Source organism: Amphibalanus amphitrite, unplaced genomic scaffold (genome assembly GCF_019059575.1).
Source record: "Amphibalanus amphitrite isolate SeventyFive unplaced genomic scaffold, NRLGWU_Aamphi_draft 001047F_arrow, whole genome shotgun sequence".
Taxonomy (NCBI): Eukaryota; Metazoa; Arthropoda; class Thecostraca; order Balanomorpha; family Balanidae; genus Amphibalanus; species Amphibalanus amphitrite.
In genome coordinates this window covers 183,710-209,283 of record NW_024882541.1, presented here as the reverse complement: position 1 = coordinate 209,283, position 25,574 = coordinate 183,710, and the positions used below count along the sequence as shown (strand labels likewise).

Below are 25,574 nucleotides of genomic sequence, written 5' to 3'. Positions count from 1 at the left end.
GCTTTGCTTTGTTTCAGCAGAAACCTGTCTGCACATGGGAGGAGTGCAACAAAAGCCCATCAAGTTCATGCATGGCAGTGGATCTCAACAGGAGAAAACCAGGAAGAACATGGATGCTTGTAGATTGCAGTTGTACACTGCTGTTATCACCTGATGTGCGTGGCTGGCATTGCTCCTGGCAAGAACCACCTGCAAGTGATGAGATGGTGCCTCAGTCGTTGAGTGTGCTGCAGTGTGAGAGGCGCCCTGATCTCTACACTTTGTGATGGGTTTCCATTGGAGGTTCAACTGAGAAGTGAGAACTGACTGTGACCATGCTCGAGCATGCCAGTGGAGCTTTACATGCTTAGGGCAGCTTTTGAACAGATGCTGACCATGGCATGTCCCATCCAGTTATCACGTGCACAGAATGGTGGGGGGAGGCGGAGGGCAACTCTGGGCTCTTGAGTCAGCCCTACTGCACAGGGGGTACAGATGGCCGCTTACGTTTGGTGTGTCCTGCACTGCATTATCAAGCCCAGTCTGCTGCCACAGGCAATGGGTCGGGCTGCACTATATTAAAGGCAGACTATCTTGCAAAGGAGGCTGGCATCCTCTCCCATAATGACACACCAATTGACAATCATCGCTGCGATGATCACGAGGGTGTCCGCTTATCTAACATGGTGAGGTGGAGAGCCAGCTCAAGCTGGCCTGAGGGATGGTTTTACTTCATCTGAGGCCCCCTTTCCCCGCCTGCCAGGTCCGGTCAAACGACCGCTTCACAGTGAACGACTTGCAGTGGATGCCGTCCCACAGCGCAACGAGCGCGCCGACCAGAGGCGGCGGCCAAGAGGCGGCCGCGCTCCCCCAGTCGACGGTCCGGTGGACGTCGGCAACGCCCACCGCGCGACCATCAGATCGGCTCGCGACCGCGCCGTCGCCGACTGACCGCATGACTGGTATCTGTTCTTGATGTGGGACCGACTGCCACCGCCGGTCGCGGAAGGGCATCGCTCATTGGCCATCGACGTCCACCAGCTTCGCGTGGGTCACTGTTCGGGTTGCCACCAATACACCGAATCGGATGGAACCCTGTCGGCGAATGCTGGCGGTGCCCCGACATCGACTGCGCGGCGGTCAGTGCATCGCGTGCCGGGAGGAGGCTGGCACCCCCGATCGGTCATTGGTCACAAACCGTGTCCCAGCTCATGACTGCATCCAGCGCAGCTCTGTGAGATGTTCTGCTGCAGTCTGCCGCGTGTGTTGAAAGAAGAATGAACATGAGAAAACCTCAAAACTTTATGCCTCGTCCCGTCTCGTATTTGACCAGTATTGGAATAAGTTTGGATTTTGAGAATTTGTGTCCCTGTGCTTGTGCCTGTGTGGAAAGGCATGCTTTACGGTGTACCATCTCAATTTGTGCGGCTGCTGACAGGCCACCTGGGTGCCAAAGTATGTGCGAATCCGCGAATACGTTGTGTTTCGTCAGTCGGTATCGTTCTGAAAATATTGACTGCAATAGGCTATATAGCGTATGACGGTTCAGCCCAGCAGTAATAACTGACCATTGATTGGGCGAATTTTGTGTGGTGGTTCGCTAATACATAACCTAAATAGTGTTTTGCCGGAATCGTTTAGTAGCAGAACTGACCGGAATATAAGTAGAATGCAACGGTTTGAATCGTTAATTTGTTGAAACGATATTTCTCTGAGACCACTGTGTAACTTTTGACCTGAGAATCACCAATTATAACGACAATGGTGGAAGCAGTAGGCACTAGGTAGAGTGTAGGCAGCACTATATAGTTGGCACACTTACGCAAGCACACGACTTACGCAGTGGACATCTGCATCATGCATGTTAAGGTTTACTGGGAAGAGTGAGAAATTAGTCAGAATATAAATGACTAAGGAAAATAGGCGATATTTCCAATTGAGCTGGGGCGGAGAGGGGGAGGGGACGTGTGGTCATCTATGCCAATAATTCATTCTCGTTATGCAGCTGTGTAAAGGGCGTCCGTTTTTTGGGTGAGGCCTTCCCCATTGGCCATTTCCAAGCTAAATCGTGGTGGAGACTCGGAGAGTCTGGAGACCTCAGCCTCGGTCGTCGGTACCCTGCGGGCTGCGCGCTGCGCCACCTTGTGAAACATAAAGCAGCAGTCCTGACATCTACAGGCGCTACTTTTCATGAAAGCGCGGATGTGTTCGCGCTTATGCGAAGAAAATTCTTCCGAGTATGGTTGATAATGAGATTAATTGTTGTCATTTATTTATTAATTCATCGGCAAAAGTACCGTAATAAATCGGTAAAGTAGCTTAAACTGTATCGTTTTTCCTTGGGAAAAAATGACGAACTCATCCTAAGACATCCAGATTATTGGATGCGTTCGTCAGTTGTAAGTAGTTGAGATTTTTGGAAAAATTTGTTTGTGGAAAATCATAATATTTCAAAGATATGCCTATTTTCGAATAATTAATGCATATATCTGCATTGAAAAATGATTGTAAAGCAAAATGCCAAAAGATTATTGTCAATTTATTTTCTCAAATCACAATTTACGAACGCACAAAACTCCAGCTTTTAATTTAGTGCGTGTGCGCATTGCGGTCAAGAAAAAAGATTTAAACTGTCTATATTCCTCTTAAAAAAATGAAGGATGAATGAGGAAAATGCTGTTTTGAACAATTGTACATTTATTTTTTCTCAAATAAGCAAAAGTACAAAATTTTCAACTATTATTACATTTGCTCTCACAAAACCCATCACTTTTAAGCATGACGTCATGTCAGCCAAACTTACTAGCGCCATCTCTGGAGAGCATCTTTCGAAACCTCCAGACGATAGAGAGAGCCGATTCGGACATTCCCGCGCGGGGCCGGGAAGTAAACAAACATTCGTTTCAACGTTCCTCAGATTGTTGTTCCTATTTAGCTGCAAAATTTTAAACAACAAATCAGTCTAATAATTGCGCGAACAATCATAATAATTTTATCAATGGTATATTCGAAAACCAATATTTTTTTTGCTAATATTAAAAAAATAGCAAGAAAATATTCACTGGCCATCCACTTAGCAAAATTACTCAATTTCAGTGCCATTATATGCCTGTTTCCATGGCAACCACCTGTTCATGCCCTTCGGCCGCATGCATGTGTTTTGAATGGGATCTGTCTAGGTAGGCTAAATTACTGCCGACGTTTTGCTGCTGGGCCTCCGCACCACCCGCCAGCTGCTGGGGGGGGGGGGGGACGGGGGGGGCGGGGAGCTTTGCTTCTCTGACGACATCGTCGCAACTCGCAACGCGTAGAGATAGAGAAGCGAAACTTTGCGTACCAGTGCAGTGTCAGGAGGCCCATAAACGTCAAGCGCCCGTCCCGCTTCGAACCCGAACTGTATAACCACGGGAACGCGTGCTCTCACCACGCGGAGTCGAACGCTCTACCGACTGAGCTATACAGGACCGGCTCGGTGGGTACCTAAGTTGTGTCCAAAGTTGGTGTCGATCCCATTTCAAAATACGTCACAATGATGACGTCAGAAGTCGAATCATACATTGGAGTTTCTGAGTTTCCTACGATATGTCCGACAAACATATAGGACCGAAAAATGGTCAGGTAGTAGGTACTCGGGAGCTAAATCATTCCTGTAAGTTTCGTTTCCCTGTCAAATAACTTTTTGACCGGTAACTTTGCAGGGCAGCGCCAATTTTGACCGTGCAGAGCCTCGTGCAGAACGACGTAGGTATAGGCACAGTGTATATAAATATAGGATGGGATATAGGATGGGTATAGGATGGGATAGTGACCTGGGCTGACCTGAATAAGCAGCAGTGGTGCCAGAAGATCAACAGATCTGAACGGCCTAAATCAAGGTCAGCAGCAATCCGTATGTAAAATGTCAACTCTCACTGGCGGATCCAGCTCAGAGTTTTGGGAGGGGCAAACCATACAAATTTATCGGTTCTTTTCTTTCCATGCACCGTCCATAGGCGTAATGTTAAAATTATGCCGTTTGGGAGGGGCAATTGCCCCATTTGCCCTCCCCTGGATCCGCCACTGTCAACTCTTTTTCTACAAAGCGTTCCGAGCAGCTCATGAAATAGATCGTCAATGGGGAGGAAGGGGATAGCCTCTATCCACCTCCTTCGGGGGTGAGGATTATGCCGTCGCCGCTGAAAAATGAAACAGTCACGAGTCGTTTAAAGCCGCTCGTCAACATGCTCGTTTGGCCAGACATAAGCCGTCAAAATAGACGGTTTTATGCAAACTATTTTCCTGAAATGGCCTTTGACGCATTAACTTTTGCCACTGATCTCAGTATCGTGTTTTTTAATGAAAACTTGTCGAATTAATAGAAATCATCTTTCGAAGGTGAGCTTGAAAAGTATGCCACATGTGAAGACAGTTACAGAAGACGGTCGTTACGCATTCTTAGTCGATCCACTCATTCGATCTAGCAAAACGTCAATCCAAGGCGTCAATCGGTATCGTTGAGATGAATGAAGACCTCAGGTGTTTTCATTGCTTTTAACACGATTCTATCAATAGGTATTCATTTATGGACGAAACGCTGTGAATCGCTCATGATATCGCATGACCTAAGACCAAAGGTTCAATTTGGAGTTCATGAATATATGCCACTCCTATTCAAGTTTTCAAGTTGGTCGACCCGTTTCGAGCGTACCTTGCCGTTTTTTATGTTTGGCCCAGGAGCTGAATTGGAAAGTGCTTGTCAACCCTCCCCCTCTCCTCCTCGACGAGCTACGATTAAACCATTACCACGATGCAGATTAAGCGAGTGCACATCACCTTCATCTCATGCCAACGATTTTACGCATCAATATCACGCTGGTAGTCTGAGTCTGCATTTCAATGGATTTTTCCATTATGATAATAAATAATGGTGATTATGAAGCATTAGAACCATAAGAATGGTCAAGAAAGACACGTAAGAGGCAATTTCAATCAATATCCATAGGTATTGTTGAGAAGAAGACAAATGACGGAGTGGAAAGATTGTTCATACGTGTCAGTATTGTTACGTCTATTGCCTACATTACGTCTATATCCGGCTGTCAGTAAGTCGAAGATTACTTGAGTGTTAGTCACGTTCCGGAATCAAATGCTGGAATCATTTGTCGAAAGGTGTTTTTTAGCTTTATTTAATCAAAGTTGTACAATTTTTTCTTTGTCCTATGTTTCTTTTTTGTTTGGTTTATTGCAGATTCTTCTGAAGCTCGAAAAGTATTTTTTGCAAGTAATGAAACATATTGACCTTATATCATTCAGTTTCCAATGAAGCAATTCTAAAAATCTCATGAATCGCTCGAGTGTGTAACCCTTTTCAAAATGTACCATGTAAAAGCAGTTTTACTTGCGGTGTTTGCAGTCGCGCAGGTGAATGGAATGGTAAAATGGCACACCCTATCAGACCGTCTGCACCTGAAAAAAATTGCGGAACCATCTTACAGCCCCACGGAGAAAATTATGATTAACCAGTTGTGGGTTTATAATGATATTGCCAAGAGTGAACCAGGCAAGTATCCTAAGCTACTTGAGGTTGATATAGATTTAACAAACGAACAGATGAAAAGATATACCGTTTATGGCTTTTACTTTGATAACACAAGCCCTGCTATTGTCGACTTATGGAAAGGCGGCGTGATTCCATACCGTTTTTCGAGAACTGAGACGGTTAATGATAGATCACCATTTATTGAAGCTATGAATGGTTGGACTGCTCGCGTTCCGTGTATCAAGTTCGTCGAAGATAAGACAAGTAGTGATGACAAGGTGTTACATATTGTTCAGCGAAAACTGTCCTTTGCTTCTCTTGGATACAGACCTGAAAGAAAGAAGCATATTCTGTCCGTGGCCGACGTGGCTCAAACTAAGCCTGTGATCATGCACTTGCTGGGCCATGTTTTGGGACTTGCACATAGTCATTCTAGGCCTGATAGAGACAGATTCCTTCTGTGGATGCGCGAAAACGTCGACATAAGAGACGTTTTATATCTCAACACCCAACAAGATTGTCCTTATGACTTGGGATCGCTGATGCACTATGATCAGTACGCCTTCACAATGGACAGAACCGAGGAAATGTCGTTTATGGTGAAGGAACAATCTTGGAGCGACAACCCGGTAGTGCAGAGCGCTATAGCTCCCAAGGAATACGACACATACGCGCTCAATTACGTAGTCGGCAGGTGGGATGCGCCCTCCCTCACTGACAAATATCGCGTGGAGTCGGCGTATCGGAACGAGGCAGGATGCACTCCAACCAGCACCGACTGCATCCCAATGGTGTTCGGCTACGAAGACGTCAAGGTTCTCCCCGCGCAGTTCCTCATTGAGCCGAAGACGGCGTTCGGCAATCGCCTGCTGTTTGACACGGAGAATCCCGAGGACAACGCCTTCACCATCAACCTAGACACCCTGCCGACCAACCAGTACAGTCACGACATCATCACCACGGGCTCTCTGGACAAAATATCGGACGACCCGTGCGCCCGCACGCTCTGGATCATCCAGCCGGCTCAGGAGCCGACCATCGGTCAGCTGGGCTTTATGCTTCTCACCGGCTGCTCCTTTATGAAGTTTGAGTTTTACGATTATCTGTGGGACCATCACGAGCTATTCTGCGCGGCGCAGTTCGCCAGGCTGTATCGTAAGGCGATATTCACCTCCAGTAGCACTATCATGCACCTGCGTGTGCATAAGATTGATCACAAGGAGGTCAACTCACTGGTGAATGGCGTGATTAAGGTGCACAGCTACCAGGACTGGATCTGCTCCGGTAACGCTGTGAATTTGAAATGCTCCGGTCTGCCCGACCCGAAGCTAGTGGCTTATTTCTTGCCATAATCTGAGTTATTGTAAAACATTTTAGCATTTTCTGGCCATATAATTTATCGAAAAAAAAAACATTGCGTGCAATAAATAATTCGAGGTTTTTGTTGGTGAGCGTTTTTTCTCTTTTTAGAAACGCCGAATACCTACCTAAGTATTGCATACTGATAACTTGCCATTAATTTATATGCGCATTAGGGTGAATAGGTCAAAAACGCCCCCCTTAAGCGCGAAACCTTCTGACACTCAACCCAACACAGATTACTTAAACCTTTGGGCACCATCATGTAGCTCATTCTTTTTACTACGCTTTTAGACCAAGAAAAGACACCTGCGTGTGGTATTTAGCCCCCCAAAAAGGTTTTCGCATACCCTTACAAAAGGGCGTTTTGCCCCATACCCTGGGTAATACGCCCACACCCATGTGCAAAGCGCCCCCACCCCCATCCATCAACAGAAAATGATGAACATGGCAGAACTTGACGTCATTCTGGCGTCATTTGTGGTCAACCTATAAGCCTATATATATAGCCTATATATATATATATATATATATATATATATATATATATATATATATATATATATATATATATAAGCCTATATATATATATATATATATATATATATATATATATATATATATATATATATATATATATATATATATATATATATATATATATATATATATATATATATATATATATATATATATATTATATATAAGCCTATATATATATTATATATATATAAGCCTATATATATATAGCCTATAAGCCTATATAAGCCTTTGGAATAAAATTTTGTTGCAATGTGTAAAATGGATGCCCGGAGGAGTCCTGAAAGTTTGGTGACGATATCTGCAGTCGTTTAGGATATATCAGCAAAAAAAGGACAGGGACAGGCCTTTTCGGCCCCGACCTACAGGGCGCTACCCTGCACTCTCACCACCGTGCAAAACGCCCCCTTTCAGAAAACTGGGGGCGTCCTGCCCCATGCATCGAGTAGGCGTTTTGCCCCATCCACTCCATTTCCGGTCAACAAAATATTGACAAAAAACGCGCCACTAACGCCGCAGCATAATACATTCACCAGAATGACAATAAAGCGCAGTTTTGAGTGATGTGCACAATAGCAAGTTTTGTGATATAAAGAGGGCATCAAAATCTTAGGAATCTTCTGTAAAAACAACAAAAACAACACCCAAAACCAACATCAGCACCTACCCACGCTGCTCCTCAAGACGCAGAACCGGAAATAGAGTCCTACGTAAACAAGCAGCTGACTGTTCTGAAAGACAGGATAAAACACCTATCCGTCGATAAGATCTACGATTTTTTAGGGGAGGCGTTTAACCCTGGGGTGCGTTTTCCCCACAATTACCCTAACTATATGCATACCTATATCTAACACCACTTCCCAAGTTCTTAGGCATTGCAAAATCAGAGTATTTCCGTATGATCACACAGCACAATAACAATCGCTAAAGCGACTCAAGTATGGCCTTGGTGATGTTAGCGCCGTAAAGATAGCTTGATTAGGAATTGTACATATGAATGCCAAGCACATGTAGGAAGCCCCCACATTGCTAAGGAAAAAAAAATCACTTCCGTTTCGTACACATTTATATATTTTCGTTCTTTTTTTAATAGTTATTTTCAGCTCATTGCCTCTGTCGATGTTTGAGGAACCGTTAGATGGAGTGAGTTGATATCGCGCAGAATAAGCATCTAACAACTCGACAACAAACAACAAACACTTGAGCTGAAACAGATTTTGCTTGAAACGAAACAACATCGTGTTTGGCCTCGCGTCGGCACCGGGGGATGAAAGGAAAGATACAAAGAACTAGAAGGAGTGCTGAAAGAGGGAAAGGTAAAGGTGAGAGAGTGAGAAGAGAGAGAGAGAGAGAGAGAGAGAGAGAGAGAGAGAGAGAGAGAGAGAGAGAGAGAGAGAGAGAGAGAGAGAGAGAGAGAAAGAGAGCGAGAGAGAGGCCTCAGCTCCGCTCAGCTTGTCCCGATGTGGAAGAGGAGATGAGCGCTGTTCAGTCATCCATGGCAATAAAACCGTTAAGAATTATAACGAGCTTAAATTTTTTCGTCGCCATTCGGAACTACATACTTTGCCAGTAGATACCCGCCTAGGAATTTAGATAAAATCAATACACCAACGTCGCTGCTCCCCGAATTCCATGCCTGGCGCCGCCTCTACCAGCTACACATGTCTGCCGCTCCCCTCCCGGCCCGGCTCACCTGACGCCGCCCCTGCCGCCCCGACCTGCCCCCGGGCGGTGGCCGGTCGGCCGGAGCGAGGCTGGTCCGCCGCGCGCGCGAGCTTTCGCTACCAGCGACCGGTGCGTGCGGGCGGCTCCCGGCGCGGTGGCTGATTCTGGAAGGATTTTGAGGTGAGCATGCCATTTTTATCGATTAGGGGTGCTACTTGTTGCTTTGGTGCTACTTGTTGTCCCATTTTACCTAGTAATATTATATTACTTCAATAAGTTTATACGGCACCCTTGTCCCTGACCCAAAACATGGTTCAAGTTCGAAGCCATCGTTCCACGGTATGTGCCGCTGATTTCTTATGTCGTTTTTTAACACCTTTTTCAATGCCTGCGTTGCTATTTCTAGCCGATCGTCTGCAGAGTTGTGCCGCTGCCTGTCTGTCGGCTGCAGGGCTGCCGGAGAGGGGCCGGTCCTCGCTACCAATCCAATGTCCGACCGACCTATCGCTGGACACTCTGGACGGTAAGTTTCTTTAGGACGGCGCGGCGGTGTAATCGCCATTGTGTTATGAAACTTAAGTGTACAAATTAGCAACTTAGTATGATAGATGCGAGGAAGCGACAAATTTTAATCATATTTACGATAAATTGCAATGTTTTTTAATATTCTTTGCATCTGTCATTATAGTGTTTTTCATCTCATTTGTTATGCGGAAGAGCGTTTATTTTACTGTAGTGTATTCATAACATCGTGTCATTTCACCCACAGACCACAGCTCATGTGCGGCAGTACGAGCGCCGCCGTTGGCACCGAGATAAAAGTCCATCTGCCGGTCAAAACTGAACTGCGGCCAACGGAAACTCCAGTTCTCTCACAGGTACGGCATACGTCTGCAATTATGAGTGAATGAAATGAAATGAATTACAACATCTTTAGGGGCGTCATATGACAATAGCAGTTGATGCTCCCTAAATCGGTAATTAACTAGTGATAACGATTCATATTATTACGATTAGCATTAGGTCTTGTCCGTTTATTAATGATAGTCTTTGCAGAATTTCATGAACTGATTCCACTGTTGTTTTTATTACATGTAAGGACGCCTGGGAGTTCGCGAGTTGGGGACACTACTCCAGCATACCGACCGACCGATGGACGTCACTTCAAGGGATCACGTCACAAACTTGACCCGGTATGTATATCAGGGTATACTCGTGATCCTATTTTCATTTTCATATAGCGTCTAAGTATATTGGTTTAGCTTGGTTTAACTAAATAACTTGGTCTAGCTAATCCACTTTTACTGATCCGGATCACAAGTGCCATGTAAGTCGCGTCACTGAGTTTGCTACACGATTACTAAAGACAGTGAGGAATGTGTACTGATGAAAAACGAGCCAGATACGAAACGTGAAAAGAACTGCCGTGGCAATGAGTGGCTAGTTTGTGATGGTAGCTGGAGTGACGTGCCTCCCCTCGTTCCGTTTCAGTGTTTGGCGGCAGTGTCTGGTCGGTGTCGGGGCGGTCTCCCGGTGCTGAGTCCCGGCCGTCGGCTGCATTGTTGACCCAAGATGCCGGTCCGTGGTCCGAAATCCGGCCACCTCGGACCTGACGCCGTACAGACTCCGAACGGTAAGAGCGTGTCATAGAGCGGCATTTTTATCGCAGTCTTCATTTGGGCCCATATGAAGCAGTCACTGGTTAGGAAGGTGAAAAAGAAACCCTTATTTGGCTCTTTTCCAGTCACTTCTGTACCAGAGTTACAGTAGTCTAAAACAAAATTGATTATGTTGCTTTTTCAATTTACGGGGACAAGGGACATCAGTTAACCCACAATCGTAGGGGACGGGCAAAGCGGCCCCTCTCCTTTTCCATCTATATCTCCTGAAGTGTTGCAGATATCGTCACCAAGCTTTCCAGGCCCCTCTGGACATCAATTTTACAGATTATTGAGAAAAAAACATAAGGCTATGATAGGTTACCCACAAATGACGCCAGAGTGGCGTCATGTTCTGCCCTTTTTGGTCCAAAATAGGTTTTACGGGAAGAGCTGTCACGCCTACAATTTTGAAGATAGAGGAAAATATTTGAAACAAATCAGTTGTAGATTAATGCCATGATGTTAGTAACAAAAAAAAAGAACACACGTTTTCATAAATATTGTTTGAAAAAATAGGCTGACGATTTGCTCATCTAAGACTTAGCTCCCGTTTATTTGGCAAATACCGCATTACGTAGGGCTGCACCAAAGTTTATTAAAAAGTGTAATAAATAACATGCATTATTTCGGTATTTATCATTTGTCTATTAGGTACTCTATCTGGTAGCACATTTCATTTTTCTCTGATCCATCCATCAATTGCGTCGTCATAATTATCAATCGCTGGATGTGGAAAAGGTTTCGGAGTGCCGACCCATGTTCTGTGTTTTACCGGCCGCGGGGGGCTGTGCGTCGTGCGGCGCAGCATAACTTCAGGCGTCATACACTAGCGACATCTGTAAGCAGGATTCTTACATTGCGGCGCAGTATACCTTCAGGCGCCGTACACTAGCGACACCTATGAGCAGGTATCAAACCATGCGGCGCAGCATGAATTCAGGCGCTGTACACTAGCGACATCTATGGGCCGGATCATAACGATGCGGCGCAGTATACCCTTAGGCGCTGTACACTAGCGACATCTATGGGCCGGATCATAACGATGCGGCGCAGTATACCTTAAGGCGCTGTACACTAGCGACATCTATGGGCACGATTGTAACGATGTGGCGCAGTGTCCGCTTTTACTGCTTCTATGCCTCTTGTTCAGTCATCAGATTGTCTGCCACACTTTTCTGAACAATGTGAGATAAATTTGAAATCATGTGAAAATGATTTCAAACTCAAATGCAAAAAGCGGACAGGCTGTAATGCATGCATCATGCATGTAGAGTTCGCCGCAAATTCTGAATTGTAGCGTGAAAAAATCGGTAGGGAACATCTTTTTCTCTATCCCTCTCTTAACATTGACTGATCAAGTAAATAGCCTGCTTTAAAGGGACCCTCCCACCTTAACATTAGATTTGAGTTGAGATAGCCAAAATGGGGTCCCTGGCTCACAATTACCGGTTTCGGGACTCACAACATCGATAAATGCCTTAAATCGGAAATATTGAATTTCAAAATTGCAGCATTTTGATTCAGAGGGGCTAATGCTTAGGAATACCCCTCTGAATGTGTGACGTCAGCGCAGATATCTAACGATTTTTAAATGTTTGACTAAAACGTTTTGTAGCACGCTGTGGTATATGCTATACGCGCAACATCTGCCGCAAACGCCGCACTTCTAAAATAAAGTCGCTAGAAACAACGGAGATCCCAAAAAAAGTAAACAAAAGTAAAAGTCTAATATCTTGAAAGCCGGTGAATATTTTTCGGTGAAATTTGGTAGATATTCGTTTTCGCTGTTTCTGAACCGAGCGACATCACTTTCATGCCAATTCATAAACTTTTTTGAAGGTGGGAGGGTCCCTTTAAGACAAAACACCTTTTTGTCGAGTTGGTTCTTAACCCGCGCCCTGCTGGGGGGGGGGGGGGTGGGGTGTTTGAACACCCCCCTTGTGGTTTTTCGCGAATATCTCAAAAAACGGCGGCGCGGAGCGCCGCCGTTTTAGGTACACCTTATCATACATCAATTCTTCACATGTTGTGAAAATTTCAGACCAAGGTCATTCAAGGTCAGGTCACCAGGTCACTTGAAGTGACCTCACCTCATAAAAAGTTTCAATGTCTGTCATAGCTACACCGAGTGACCGAACGCTTTGAAACATTCAGCGATTGCTAAGAGCAATAGCATGTACAAAATGTATATCTTAGAATTTTGATATCGATGACCTAAGGTCAGGTCAATTTTGCGACCTCCCCATTATAAGTCAATGGGAGAAAATTGAAATGCGCCTCTTTTGGACGAAAGACATTATAAACACTCCCAAACACCGAACTACAAGTGGTTTAGACACACTGAACATGAAAATGGTGTCCGTGACCCTTGTTTATGCCCTGAGGTCATCTTAGGTCACGAATGGTATCTAACAGTTTTTCGCAAATAACCTTTGGTAGAGGCATGCTAAAGCGATGAAAACGCCTTAGATGTGTTCAGCTAGACGATACGGATCGACTGATATGCAACATGACCCTTTCCGGTCAGGTCATGACCTTGACCTGAGGTCAAATTTTCAAGTTGACCTTTCAAGGTCAAGTTATAGTTCATTCGATGCGTCTTGACGAGAGGAACACGATGCCGGTAAAAGTAAGCTCGTACAAGGCTTGGGTCAAAAGTTATTGGAGAAAAACTGTTTCCGAAAAAATCGGCTATTTTTGCAGTTTTTGCCCCCTGCAGGCAAAACCGTTGACGTTAGGTCAAATCTGAGAGAATTACTCAGAAAGGGCGTTAATAGGGCTATCGAATGCGCTTTTCCGAGGCGCTGTAGCTCTATTGGTTCCCGAGTTATGCGTTGGCTTCTTGGAAATTTTCGACATTCGACCTGGAAATCGGCGAAATTTTGCCTTCAATGGCCTCTGGTGACCTGACCTTTGACCTGACCAAAAAATTGACCGAAGTGATTTCGTCATTATTTTTGACGCTCTTTCGAACGCCGCCTTCCGCGTATCGCTACGTGGCCCAGGAGCCGAGTTACAAGGGGGGGGGGTTCAAACACCCCCCCCCCCCCCCAGCAGGGCGTGGAAATCCAGGACCCCCAGCCGGGCGCGGGTTAAAAGCTTCTTTTGCATGGACCAGCTTCATTTTGATGAGCAGGTAAATGGTTTTCGCTAAAATTTTCCCAATTTCAAAAGTAAACTTTACGAATCGGCTGCTATGTCGCTTTGAGATGCATTCATACTCGATTGCGTGTTTACAATCTAAACACATTAACAGTGTTGTTGACGCCGCGGCATCTCTCTCCGACAGGTGCGGCAGTGCAGGAGGGAGTGTGGCGCCGGTATACAGCTGACACCAGACATCCGTCCATCGGCCTCGTACCTGGTCAAAGGTAAGTTTATCTGCAAAACTAATGAAAGATAAAAGTAGTTCTGTGGTGTAAAATTTATGGAAATATAACGTTAACTTTTATTTATTTTGACCTTAATTTTGGCTTTCAGATTACATCCGTTCATACTCTGGAAGTCTCATTAATTCGTGTTCTCAATTGTTGTTATTACTGTTTCTATCCATGCTTTTCTTCATTCATTAATTCCTTCGTACTGGCTGTTTCAGGTTCACCTCACCAGAGCGATAGACGTCGGCCCTGCTCCAACACACCACCGGGACCCATCACAGGTTTCGGCTTACCAGGTGGGTCGGTGCGCCGAAGGGGCAGTGTAGCTGTTGTGACATTAATGCATGACTTCCGCACACTGGTTCCTCATGCGAGTCTGCGGGTTTGCGAGTTTTCAGCCCCTGAGAGTTTTCAAAATTCAAACAGCCCTTTGTACGTGTTTCGACACACAGAACCACCAATCCGCGAGAATGTGAATTTTCCGGCGAATGACATGTTTCCGGCGAAATTTTCACCTCTAAATGTTGCAAGCGTTCTCTAATAGACGTCTATCGATCCGAGTTCTAATAAATGTTTCATTATATACGAAAACCGGGCCAATTTCCTACTCAGCTACAGCCAGAGTACACCAATTTTCTTTATCATTGGAAACATTTGACATGTTTCCAATCAAGTCTGATGGAACACCGACAACGACCAGAGTATGTTGGCAACAACTAACAATTGTCCAAAAGATGTGTATCATGTACGTGCAAAAAGTACAGGATTATCCATTTCAAGTCGCATTAAGCAAATGATAAGCGTAATACAAGAGTAGGTACTAAAAGAAAAGACTAATAGCAATAGTAAATACAGCCTCTATTTGCAAGGCATCATCTATTCGGGCAGTGTGTTGTGCTTACGCATGTTAGCTAGTCAACGAAGATGAGAAATTGCAGACAATCAATAAATTGCATTACCATGCAAAATATTCAAAGTTCTCCATCATCGCATCTCGCGCTTGTAGTTGCAACGAACAACTTTCAGAAACTCGCAGTCCGCAGACTATTCACTCGCAGACTCGCGTCTACATGAGAGGTCCAGCGTAGGATAGTCGTAATTGTATGGTATAAAGTGCAACCGTTCAACCGAAAGTGACGCAATGCTGCCACGGTTTTACACATTTTTGGGTGTTTTAGAGCGTGCTCTTTATGCATCAGTTTCAAATTGTACAATATGTTCTATAGCATACACAAAATAAGAATGACCATTTAAAACAAATCTATATTATAGTATTCAAGTTTCTTAGTGCTTGAGCGAGGATCATATTAAAGAATTTTTGATTAATGACCCATAAATGACCTTATCCTCGTACCGTAAAGTGGGGCTATTTGAGACAGTGGGGCTATTTGAGACGGTATTTAAGATCGCTATAAAATGAAGATAGTTTGATTTTTGTGTGATATGTTTTGCTTTGTGTGATATGTTTGAATCGAGCATTAAATCGCATGAGCAAAAAATTAAGCATAAATTTTAGGTGGTTTTTATTTAATAGCAATTTTAAATACTGTCTCAAATAGCCCCACTGTCTCAAATAGCCCCACCTTACGGTACTTAAAAAGGTTAAATCAATACACTAGTATATTAATTATTTCGAGCACAGCTCTTCATCAGAATATAGAGTAAAAATGCCGCGATCTGGAGGGGGTATGAATAGCCCCAACCCCCCAGTGGGGCGCGGGTTAAAAACAGTCTATGGTTGTGCCGCACGTGTCGTTCTTTGTGATTCCGGGTCTCTGGCTGAGTATAAATATATACATTACATGTATTGGACTGCTTATTTCCAATAACCAAATATATATTCCTGACGTCCTTTCTTCTTCTTCCACAGGTCGTTTGCATGCGAAGGACTTCAAACAAGGAGCACCAAGAGTCGGAGAGCAGAAGAACCTCGTCCAAAGGGGGGGGGGAGGGGTAATCGGGGAAGGAGGCATGCGTGCATGCCTTCTCTCCTGATTACCCCCTCCCTACCACGTATAGGGGAGGGGGTGATTAGGGGGAGGTAGGTGAGCCTGGCCTCTCTCCTGATTATCCCCTCCCCTACCACGTGTAGGGGGGGGGGTGATCAGGGGGAGGTAGGTGAGCCTGCCCTCTCCTGATTATCCCCTCCCCTACCACGTGTAGGGGGGGGGGTGATCAGGGGGAGGAAGGTGAACCTGCCCTCCCCTGATTCTCCCTTCCCCCGCCGTGTAAAGGGGGAGGGCAGGCACACCTACACCCTCCCCCCGATTGCCCCCTACCCTATGTGTAGGGGGCAATCGGGGGGGGGGGGGGGGTAGGTAGGTGGGCCTGCTTTCTTCCCCGATTGCCCCCTCCCCAGCAATGGGGGGGGGGAGTAATCGGGGAAGGAGGCGGGCGTGCCTTCCCTCCCTGCCATGTGTGTGAAAGGGGGGGGGGTAAATCCCCTCACCTGCCGTGTATGTGGGGGGGGGGGGGGTAAGTGAACATCAGAAGAAAAATACATGCTGGACTCTCGTTGGCTGTTTATTTCTATCGCATCGCACATACATCACGCCGGTAACACATACACCCCCCCCCCCCCCCCGTTATTGGACGAGGGAGAGGGTAACAGGCGGTGCCCCCCCCGGCGAACCTGGGCCGGGGACGTGAGTGGCTAACACCCCCCCCCCCCAACAGACACGTCCCCGACCAGTGCCGCGGACGTGCGGGTTGGGTGCGGGGGGGGGGGGCGGTCAGCCAGGCGGCGACTACCATCTCTGGCAGCCACCACCTGGTGGCCGCCCCCCCCCCCAGCCCACACGTCCCCGACACGAGTGGTCCACCGGGGACCACCCTGTTCCCCTCCCCCACCCAATAAAGTGCTTGGGTGGTATGTCTGGGCTCAAACATACCACCCAAGCATGGGAGGGGGTAACCAGGAGAGAAGTCAGGTAGACCTGCCTTCCCCCGCTTACCCCCTCGGACACCATCCGCGACACCGATTACACGTGCTGCTGCGATGGTCTTCATTGCGCTGATGGTGTCTGTGGTCGCCCGACTGCAGAGGACACCGGCGCCAGCCGACAAAGACCTGCGGAAAAAGAAGGAAGAACGTCAGGGATGTGTATTCTCTGAATTGACATGTGAGAGAAGTCATGTCGGCCAAAAATACACGATAGTAAAAGATCCAAATGCAAGGGCATTTCACTCTTCGCCCTATGGGGGGGGGGGGGGCACACCTGCCAGCTTTTGTATGTAAAGAAAACCACGTCGTGAAACTCCGTATAGGTCAGGTCACCAGGGCAAGTTAACCCTCGCCCGTAAACGGTGTTTTGCCACCTTCGCCCACTACTGATAGCTTCGTAACATGGAACGAAGGCACTAGAACTACTTCGTAAATATTCAAATGGCTGCTAAAATCGAAATCAGCACCAAAAACTACCCTAGAAACAAGTAAAACTCGAAAAAGTGAACCAAGGTCATCAAAAGGTCAATGACCTTGACTTGACCTTCACGTGACCTTGACACCCACCATTATGCATGGCACCAACATCATTTCACATATTTGAACGTTTAAAACCACAAAAAGACTGGAAACCGCGGATAATGTGAGCTGGCATACGCCGAATCGCGATTCCGGCCAAACATGGTCTCGAGAAATATGCCACAGGTCAAAGGTCAGTTGGGTCAGTCATGAAATTTTTAGGTTAGATGTAAAATTGATCATCTCGAGGGTACCGAAAGTTTCGGCGCGATCGGCTGCTTTTTGCGCGAGTAATTTGCGGAAAACCATGGGGTTTTATCCGACCCCTTCCCCCTCCCCCTCCCCAAAAGTGCGATGGTTAATAAGGTTACGGTATGTATAATTTACGCTTGTCATCCTATTCCTAATGAATGTGTCTCAGAAAATATGCATCATATAAATCACGAAGTAAAATTATCCGCCTATGTCCGGAACATACCTATATCGTGCTGTTTGCCCTAGCGCTCCTCGAGTGGGGTGTTAAGATACTCTAATGTGAATATTCCGTGTTCAGGCAAGTTTCGGCAGCCAAACTAGGCGTTGTCTTGTGCAGAAGAAAGTGGCGAATTCGATAGGATATATTTCGGAGTGGAAAAGTGTGGAGAACATTGTTGATTTCCTACATTTATTTAGAATACCATTCCTTCAATATGGTGTCTGTAAGGGTTTTTTTTGTAAAGGGCATTTTTGTGACCTTAGTAAGGTTGTGGCATACTTTCTGTTTGCCATTCCATTCCTAATAAAGGTGCCTTTCAGACGATATGCAACTTTAAGGCCTCGCAAGATTAAAACCAACAGGACAGGACAATGAAATTGAGCTATACTTTCGGGCCTTGCTGAGCCCATTGAGTAATCACGCATGAGTGTGAACTTTGGGCGCATTTTTCCTAGTTTTGCTGTGGACATACAGATAAAACAATGCCATATATGAAAAATTCAGACATTTCTTAGCCCTACTGACACAAAAAATAAACAAAAATCCAAAAAATATTTTTTGAATTAATAGGCGCTAGATCGGAAAAAATCCCCACTGTGCAATGGGTCGAAAACACCCTCAGACATCGGAACGCTTGTGAATATGACACACTGAATAGGTTAATTGCACTCGTGACCAGTATGCACAATAACTTTAGATAGAAACATGATAGAGCGCTAAAAACACTGTGTGCAGCTCAACAATACGAATCTAATGATATGCAACATGACCTTTTCTGTGACCTTGACCTGAGGTCAAATCTTTAAGCAGGTCAACTTAGGTTCATTCGACGCGTCTCGACGAGACAAACGCGATGTCGGTAACATACCTAAGCGTTAATTAATACAAGCTTGGAGTCACAAGTTTTACAGAAAAACATGTTCCGTTGTCGGCAAAAATGTACAATTTAGAGAAATTCTGCCCTCTGGAGGCTACACCGTTGACCTTAGGTCAAATCTGAGAAAAATGCTCAGAAAGACCTTTAAAATAGCTATCGTCATATCAGTTGTCAAAACCGCAATAATTTTACCTTTGGTCCTTTGGTATTATTTTACCTGATCGAAAATAATAATTCTAAAAGATCTTATAGCGTGCTATCTATTGCTTTTTAGCGCGTCTTTTAGGCTTGCTTACTTTCCGAGATAATATGGTGTGGCCAAACCCCCCGCCCCCACTATGGCGAAGTAAGCCCACCCATTATACATTTGCTAAAACACATTTGCTAAATACGCATCAAACATCGGTATCGCTTATGTTGATAACAAGTGTCACTTGTCAGACATATCCGGGCGCAGCGGGCCTCGTTGCCAACAGCGGACCGGCCGACCGGCCACCGCCCGGGGGCAGGTCGGGCGGCAGGGGCGGAGCCAGGCACACGGTGGAGTGGGGTAGGGAGGGAGGGGCACCGGGTCCGAGGTCCGACCGCCGTCTCCCGCCGCCTCGGTAGCGAGGTTGGTGAACATCAGGCTTTCACCCGGCAGTCTAGGGTTCAATTCTGGTCTCCGCCCGGCAACCGGGGGCGGTCGCGCTGCGGTGCGACCGCCCCTGCGGCCGGTGGTGATCAGAATTGTTCCTTGGATTGTCGAGTGCAAGTTGTGATGTTCATGAGGCCCCGGGCCAGTAAGTCCGGGGCCGCGCACACCACAACTATATATTTATTTCAGCTGCATCTCTCCAAATTTTGGTAGCACACCTTATATCCATGCCACGAATCTAATTTGATTCTTGGCATGAATATAAACCGTGTTACCAAAATTTGAAGGGATGCAGCCGAAACTATACAGTCCCCAGACTGTGCGGTCACAAAATACAGGTGTTAGAGTAGGTAAAGTTATTACTTAAATGTACCTATATTACAACGACCTTAAAAAAGATTCGATGTAATTTGACATATATGATTAACCCGAGCCGGGCCGGGGGAGGGGTGTTTGAACACCCCCATGCGGTTTTTCGCAAATATCTATAAAAAAACGGCGAAGCGCCGCCGTTTTTTGGGCACATGTTTATGCATCCTTTCCGCACATGTAAAAATTTCAGACCCAGGGCTTTCAAGGCCAGGTCACTAGGTCAAAGTGTCCCCACCTCAGAAAAAAAGTTTCAAACCTCGTCAGAGCTACACTGGCTGAATGATCGCCTTGAAACTTTCAGCGATTGATAAGAGTAAAAGTATGTACAAAATGTTCTTCCCGGAATTTTGATATCGGTGACCTAAGGTCAGGTCAATTTTTCGACCTCTCCATTATAAGTCAATGGGAGAAATTTGAAATGCGCCTCTTGTGGACGAATGGTGTTCAAAACCCTCTCAAACATCGGTTCATGGGTAAACATGACACACTGAATCGGAAAAAAATGCACCTGTGACTCCTCTGTGTGCCCCTGAGGTCATCTCAGGTCATGAACGGTCACCAGAAGATTTTTTTATTTGGCTTTAACTTTTGATAGAGACGTGATAGAGCGATGAAAGCACGTCAGATGTATTCAGATCGACGCTACGGATTGACTGATATGCAACATGACTCTTTCCGGTCAGATCATGACCTTGACCTGAGGTCAAATTTTCAAAATGACCTTTCAAGGTCAATGAATAGTTCACTTGACGCGTCTCGAGAGAGGAGCATAAGACTGGATTAACCTTTATTTGGCTTTAGACCGTAATGCCCTTAATTTTGAATCAATTTCCTTCAAAGCTCAAAGTTTCATATAATATTTAGGCTTTTAAGTTCGCTGATCTGAGGTCATCTTAACGGCATCAGGTCATAACGGCAGCTGCTGTTGGAAGGTGGGGGGAGTTAAACGCCCCCAGCCGATAACTCGAGAACCAATAGGCGCAGCGAAACTCGCGAGGTGGCAAACCAAAGAACGCGACAAGACACTTCAGATGACCATCTCAAAATTGAATTTTAAGGTCACAGGTCGGGTCAAGGTCAGGTTTTAAACACCTGAAATCGGGCTTTCAGTAGCCTGGACCTCGTACTGGGTGTCTCTCGTCATAAACTCTGTCAAGACTGTGCACAATTTTTCATATACGTGCTACACAAATGACGCATGTTTTATGGGTGCTGTACAGCACAGCAAAACAGCACCATCGTGATCCTGAACTCAAACTGCATCTGATACACTTTTTTAAATTTCGCTTTCAACATTTGACCTTTTTTTACATGAAAGTGACCTGACCTCAGGTAAATTCAGCTGAAAATGACCTCAAATGACACAGACATTGTTTTTGAAATTTAGGATTAAAATGGACCATAAAAAATTACATAAAATTTCCGTGACCAAAGATGACCTGCTCTTGACCTGAAAAATTCGAAGTACAAGTGCGGTACCTTTAGGGTATCTAAGGCACATATCAAGGAGTGCGTAAATCAAAAATGAGCCTGATCGGACTTTATTGCCGGCGGCCAGAGCCTAAATCGTGAAGAAGCCAGAGTGGTGATAATTTTTACTTTGACCTGTGACGTCATCGTTGACCTCGAGGTCAATAAAATTAGGTTTCGTTCGACAATTTTTCAGGGCTATCAGACGCCGTTTAAATTTTGACGATCGGCCCAGTAGTTTCGGAGATAGGAGGGGACTCTGTAGAGCCCCTCCCCCAGTCGCGTAAAATGGGACATCCCTGAACCACCAATAAATCCAATTCTTTGTTCAGACTTGCTTATTCTGAATTTGCGCCAGAAAATAGGTTCGTAAAGCAGGCTGACAAAAAATTTTCTATGACGTCGCTACAGAAATGTGGCTCTGGACATCTGTCTATGATGAACCGATTATAGTCAGGAATAAGTAATTTTGGACAAATTGTGTGAGTCACGTTTAATATTACTGGGTTCACGTTAAATCGCTAAAGCTAGCGCATAATCGGGAAAATCCCTAGAGCCAAACCACTTTTGAATTAAAAAACGAACTATAGTCCATACACTTAACTATAGTTAAGTGTATGGACTTTAGATAGAACTACATACCTATAGAACAACAGTCACTAATAATACACTTCTACAGTCTGGCAAAAGTAAGAAAGACCGATTTGAATTAAAGTTTCATTAATGCACGTGCCCTTATATTGAGTCGAATCAAGTCGAACGCATTGGAGAACGTTTTCCCCGGAGTTTCCAGACGTATTTTCTCCCAACTATGCATTTACAGTGACAGTAGCACGTGATTCAGGGACTACCTGCGGCCTTTCGTACGTTTGCCAGACTCATGGTCCCCGGTCCTTCCCAAATATGACCCACCTGCGAGCGGATCCTAGCGCCAGGTCTTGGAGGTCGGTCAGTTGTCAGCTGGACACCAGCGCCACCTGTCGACGACAGGATGAACTATTGATTCATCCATTTGCCGACACACCTTGCAACTAAATCAGTCGTTACACGATAAAAATCAACGAAATTCGTTTCAATTCATTTTAAATCGCATATCGACACGAAACCTCCTCGATTTTGAAACAAGTAATCGGACAGAACAGATTATGCAATATGCAGTCGGTAATTCAATGATAAATCCAACGCCATCCCAGCGATAGGGTAGGGTGGGGTAATTTGAACATGTGGGGCAATTTGAACATAGTGTGAATAACACAAAATTACGGAAAATCCATAAGTGGCATGACAATAAGACCTATGAGAGAAATTATTGTAACCAAAAGGGCTATCATATGAACGGGGTTTACAGTTTCAGGGAATGAAGATGTTGACGCACAGTAAAAAAATCAATTTCGCAAGGATAAACGCCTAACAACACGTCATTGCAACTTCATTGCAGCGCAAAATCTTGCATTGCTAGCGCCTAATACGCAACGGCTTTTGTTGTACAATGACCTAATCAGTGCCTCCAATCCAAGAAATTTGCTTTTGAACCCTGTTTTTAAAAATGGCAAAATAACTTTTAGCGTGGGGTAATTTGAACATAGTGTCAGAATTTCAATGAAGACAGGGATAGCTCCGAAAAAACAACGCTCCCAGTTTTTTTTTTGCCAATATTTTCGACACAAAGCAGTAGCAGATAAGTGATGCCAGTTTAAGAAAATTTACGTCTAATATCCGTCTAATGTCCAGCATTTTCGTTGATTTTCCGTCCAAAAATGTTAGTCATTTATTTGTCCAAATATGTCCAAAAATTATGCAGCTATCAACACTCAAAACCGTCCTTTATATTACTTATCATATGTAATTTTGCCAGCCGAAAAGTGTTCATTATATTGAGAGCTTAACAAGCTTTCCATTCGCCAATCAATGCTACGCACAATTACTTGATAAAAATGCTTAAGTGTGGCAGGCCATCGTCCAATGTTGTCCAGACTACTATACCTTTGTGCAATCAATTCCGAATTGGACATTATAAAGAATCGTAACTCCGAGTGTCCAGGTTCTGATTGGCACCACTATAACAGATGAAGTAAGGTTTGGTAGAGTTTTTATCGAACGGAGATGATAGACGTTCTGTTAATTGAAGAGAGGCAAATTCTGTCAACTGACCGGTGTGCAGCGTGCAGATATTGATACTCTGCAACTGTTATTTTTGTTGTTGTGTTGATTTCTCAAATGAAGGTATGTTTAGAATTGCTCTGCCTATTCGTTTATGGGTCAAAGAACATCGGTGCTGGCGAGACTATCGTTTTTATGGCAGGTAAATGCAGTATGTTCAAATTACCCCACGGTGGGGCAGTTTAAACACACCGTGACTTGGCAGAAAAGTGATGCTATGCTATTCAAGGTATGCTCGGCTCGTCCAAAAATGAGGCTTGCATGGTAAAAGCAAGTGACACATGCGCTACTGAAACAGTTTTTATTCATCCAGGGTTGAGCTGGAATTTGGTACAACGGAGAAGACGTAAAAATATGTTCAAATTACCCCACACTACCCTACCTACTCACCGGGTCAGGTGGGTCACGTCATCTGTTGAAGTGACGTCCATTGGTCGGTGTACTGGAGCGGTGACCCCCAACTCGCGAACTGCCAGGCGTACATGAAATAAAAACAAATAAGGGATCAGCATAGACAGTTGTCCAGACTAACATTCAGAAACAACCAGCTAATGTTATGGTCATATGATGTGGAAACTGCATTTCATTTGAATTCATTTCACTCGTAATTGCACACGCATTTCGTTCATACCTCTGAAAGAGCTCGATTTCGCCCATTGGCCAGTGTGCTGGAACGGTGCCACCACCTTGATGGCTCCTATGCGCACATGAAATAAGAAAAACGAAATCAGAACAGGAACACCCTTCAAAGCCAAGGGCCAATTCATAAACAGATAGCCAAATCCTAATCAAAAGTGCATTGCATGTCTATTGTTGCTGATGGGCGCACTACTGATACGGCGCGCTCATATTATGTATCAAGTGTGTGTCAAAATATATGACGCCCATGTATAAATTGTATTTCTTGAACCCATTCACTCATACTTGCAGGTGTATGTCATACCTTTGAGAGAGCTGGAGTTCCCGTCGGCCGCAGTTCAGTTTTGACCGGCAGATGGACGTTTCTAATCTCGGTACCAACGGCGGCGCACGTACTGCCGCACACGAGCTGTGGTCTGTGGGAGAAATAACACGATGTTTGTACGATTCTCTACGACAAAGCACGATGAGAGGAGACACGTAAAAAGAATTAACTGAATTGACAGTCGGAGATAGTCTGATCAACTCAAGATTTGAAAAGGATAGCAAAGCAACTGATCTTTATGTAGCGAGAAAAGAAATAATAGAATCTGAACGTTCCTATATGCATCTACGATTCATAAATGAATTTGATATAAAACTACATATAAAATTGCTGTCTATTTCTCTTATTATTGTCTTATTATTTTGTCTTATTATTCTTATTAGTTCTTGTTTATTATTATTCTCTTATTGGCTGATCTATTATTGTTGTCCTTTTGTCTATTGTACCTATATATTGAATATTATATAATTAGAATAAATACGACCACGTAATAACCGTACCGGTTTGAGGGTGGTGAAAATTCCACAGGCTGCAGTTCGGTGTTGACCGGAAAATGCGACAGCCAACAGTCTTAAACGCGGCTTACAGATGCCATATCTGTCGGTAAAGCGGTAAAAATAAAGATACACAAAAATGAATTAGCCCCCTTATCCCAACGCGCACGAAACGTAATGACCTCAAATGAAATGTTACCAGAATGACGAAAATCGAAATGCGAAGGTAGTGACGAATAAAAATAGATTTAAATGACAAAAACCGATTGAAATCACTTAAGACTTTTTCAGTTCAGTCACAAATGCATGAACAAAAGAAAAAAGCGCAAAACATGCTACCCTGACGGTGCTTTCTAGTTCAAGTTCCTGCGGCTTCAGCCTCTAGGAGTTTTAACAAAATGTACTGCTCATTCTGTAACGCCAGCGAACTGCCCGCTAATAGAGTAGGAACAAACGACATAAGCATAAAAATGACGGTGTGCTTACCTTATACAGCAAGTATACCAAAACTCCTGCCAGAATCAGTCACCACGCCGGGAACCGCCCGCACGCAACGAGCGCTG

The 25,574-nt window shown here is 44.9% G+C and overlaps 2 long non-coding RNA genes across 2 annotated transcripts; one reads left to right on the top strand and one right to left on the bottom strand.

The window, feature by feature from the left end:
* The first annotated feature begins 9,168 nt into the window (after positions 1 to 9,168).
* On the top strand, positions 9,169 to 16,613 carry LOC122369548. The gene is made up of 8 exons (XR_006254423.1): positions 9,169 to 9,241; positions 9,468 to 9,584; positions 9,831 to 9,939; positions 10,161 to 10,254; positions 10,553 to 10,694; positions 14,012 to 14,093; positions 14,318 to 14,395; positions 15,970 to 16,613. It is a non-coding gene; the product is annotated as an uncharacterized LOC122369548 (long non-coding RNA).
* A 306-nt stretch (positions 16,614 to 16,919) lies between these two features.
* LOC122369549 lies at positions 16,920 to 25,574 on the bottom strand. Its single transcript, XR_006254424.1, has 7 exons — positions 25,498 to 25,574; positions 25,018 to 25,114; positions 24,497 to 24,608; positions 24,185 to 24,250; positions 23,944 to 24,022; positions 22,306 to 22,370; positions 16,920 to 17,169 (listed from the first exon to the last, which is right to left on the bottom strand). It is a non-coding gene; the product is annotated as an uncharacterized LOC122369549 (long non-coding RNA).